The sequence below is a fragment of the Ptychodera flava genome, chromosome 19, assembly GCF_041260155.1.
Source record: "Ptychodera flava strain L36383 chromosome 19, AS_Pfla_20210202, whole genome shotgun sequence".
NCBI classification, from domain to species: domain Eukaryota; kingdom Metazoa; phylum Hemichordata; class Enteropneusta; family Ptychoderidae; genus Ptychodera; species Ptychodera flava.
Window position 1 is genome coordinate 24548141 of NC_091946.1, and position 3514 is coordinate 24551654.

A 3514-nucleotide genomic window follows, 5' to 3' on the forward strand; every position below is an offset into this window, starting at 1 on the left:
AAGAACTGAACTATGTTTAGTTCATTTGGTCTCACAAGAACAAGGACCGGAACTTTGATGTACCATGGTCAATTATTGACAAAGCACCAAGATACCCTAAGATAAGCAATATCTCAGAAAAGCTACGAATAATTAATGCTGATAAGTATACACTGTTAAGCAACTCTCACGGTTGGTTTCAAAGTGTCCCTATGAAAAAGAATATTATTTATCGAATTTCAACACAATGACTTACTTATATATAACAATAAATATATATATATATATATATATATATATATATATATATATATATATATATATATATATATATATATATATACATGGACTCAATTAAAGTACATATATAATATATTGGCTGCACATGTGAGCTGTAGTTTGCTCCCCAGGGAGTTGAGTGGTATCATATTAGGTCCCGTGACCAGGGGTAATAATAATTGTAAAGCGCCTTAAATACATGGATACATAGATATACACAGACCATATATATTTATATATATATAATATATATATATATATATATATATATATATATATATATATATATTATATATATATATATATATATATATATATATATATCACATACAATGTCATTTCCATCTTGATTGTCATTTGACGAAATGGTTAAGCCCACGAAACGTCGGACAATAAATCTAGTTTGTAGTGAAGTACACTGTGTCCTAGAGTTGGTGCTGCTTCACCTATCATTCATATATATATATATAATATATATATATATATATATATATATATATATATATATATATATAAATCACATACATGGATAGATAGATATACACAGACCATGACAGTAGGAGTTCCCTTACGAGACTTTTTGCTGACAAAGAGGTTCGGAAGATTTGGACTCAATTGAAGTCAGGCGAGTGAAAAAAGCTGAAGATTGCGTACAGTGTTTCTATGAGAAAGTCAACGGGTGTTCTGATAATACGCATACCAAATCGAGACCAAGGTGCAGCAAGGGTTTAGGGCTAAATATCTGAGGATGGCGACTTCTAGGATCCCAACATGGTGCTGTACCCTTTACATCTCATTGCTCTGTCGAGTAGTGGGTGATGGGTAACCCCATCCTCTAAAAGGGCTTGTTGATCCCTGGATGATTAACTACATAAAATAAAAGCTATTAAAAAATCTAACTTTCCCCTCAAGTTAGGAAGACAAATTTGGAAGGAGAGTGTACGTCTAATTTTCACGATACATGGTTCGAGAAAACAACTGTAGCCAGGTGGGGTCATATTAATGCGTACTTCAAAGTTGATACCAAACTTCATATTTGGATAGGGAAACATCAAAAAAAGAACATTTGCCGTATCGTTATGAGTCATAATAGATTCATTTCGGTTCCAACGTCTATCTATACCTTTGGAGAGTAATTGACTTGCGGGGTTCGGGGAGTGTGTTTTTTTTAACTTGAAGAATTACTTGAAGACGTACCCATCCATCCTGTTGGCCTCTTGTTGGCATTTCGCATGTCTTGTTGTAATATGGCGGCCAATCAATGACGTCATCAACCACCATTTTAATGGAACACGTTGACTGCATTGTTTTCTACTCGTAGAGACAAGAAAACAAATTATCAACACCAGAGAATGAAACAAAATTAAACCACCAATCTTGACACAGAATTTTATGCACTGAAAATTTTTGGTGCGATTGTGAAAATTACATGCGCTTTTAAATTTGTAAAATTATTATCTAATTCTTTACAGAGATAAAAATATAAGTAAGGCATCTTACCGGAACACTGGGCAAGGCAATTTTTAAGGTGTATTCGGAGTCTATATCGTAATCTAGATAACCATTCACTGAAATATTACCGGTAATTGCATCCAGTTTGAATCGATCATTCTGAAGACAGTAAAGTATCAAAAACAGCATTAGAATCCTTTGCATATTTTGAATGTGAACGTGGCCGAGTTTTGGTGCCTTTCAGATATCAGCGAAGTAAGGAAGGTCAGTCAAGCATGTTTTTCTTCAAATTTTTGTCGCAGTTGCAAGAATAACTTGATGTTCTATATATGAATAATAATGACCCGTTTGAGAGACAGGTAACGTGTTGTTTCATGCGAATTAGGTGATATATTCGCATTTGCATATACATTCGAATTTGCATATACACCATGACAGAGAAATGAACTATTAGTATTTGGAAAATCGGTTATGTGTATACATAACCTAATAAATGAGGAATGAAACTATCATTTGACATCTAACCTTGTTGCCGTCAATTATTCTTACGCCCTCATAGCCAGATTGTGAAGAAAGCGTTCCCACCGTTTCGGTCATAGAGGAGGAAGCCTTGCCAGATGTGTTATCCTGTGTAAATATAGCCAATTATACAATAAACAAATAACATATTGAGGTACACGTGCCTCGAAAGTAAAAGACATAAAACATTTGCTCAAATAAAACATTTGCACAAACTTCTTTAATGAACCTTTTAACAATTATCTTACTAAATCAAGGGTACCATTCAATGTTTTAAACAAATTACCTAAAAATTACCAATATTTGATAATGTTCGTCATCCCAGTGTTAACTCTATGGGGAAAATATATTTTTTAATTCAAAAATCTAAGACATTAAAACCTTTGTTATTCAAAGAGCTTTAAAGGAGCCCTCACAAATAATAGATTAGAATTGTAAAATAAAAAAAAATTAGAGTCCGAATAGTATCTGTTTCCTAGTAGCATTCGACCTAATGTCCCAGGCTGACAGTTTTTCTACGTAATTATTTTATTATACGGAAGACCTTTTTCAGGGTTTAATCATCAATTATATCAGAAAAAAATATTTTTCAAATCAGATGTCTTCATTATAAAGCCTGGTTAAGGAACAAATAAATTGCCATCTTCTTAAGTGGGTTAAATAACAAACACCATGCATGTGCATGTTACCTAATAAGAAAGCGACAACGTCTACTGGTCTAAGCTTTTTTGAAGTCATTTACGAAATGTTACACCGAGGTGGAGCCGTGTGGCCAAGAAAAGTTCTCACTGACATTAAAATTTCATGACATGGAATTTTTCCATGGCAATACCTCGAATTTATAAACCGGGAGAAAAACAGAAGTGAGCAGATAAGCCAAGACTCTTACCCAGTTTGTAGTATTTACAACTCTGTGATTAACCAGTAGCTGATGATGACCAGTCGTTAACGTGGACCCATTAGTGATGGTTGTGTCGCCGTTTCGCCGTCGCAAAATGAAAACGACTTTCCCGATTGGAGTGTCCTGGAATCCGGAATCATATTGAAGATTAAGCGCTGCCATATACACGCATGCGTCCAGACACCCACAGCCCTTGCTTTCATTTGAAAAATAGCAGAGTTCGTCGGAAATTACGGGCACCTTAGCTGCAAACAGGTCGCCTCACTGTATACATATTTGTTCTGCACTTATGATTCCAACATTGTGCCACTATATACATATACACATGACAGGTAAAATAATTCAATATTGTTAGTGATTGATTGTCCCTGGAGTGAGTGTATC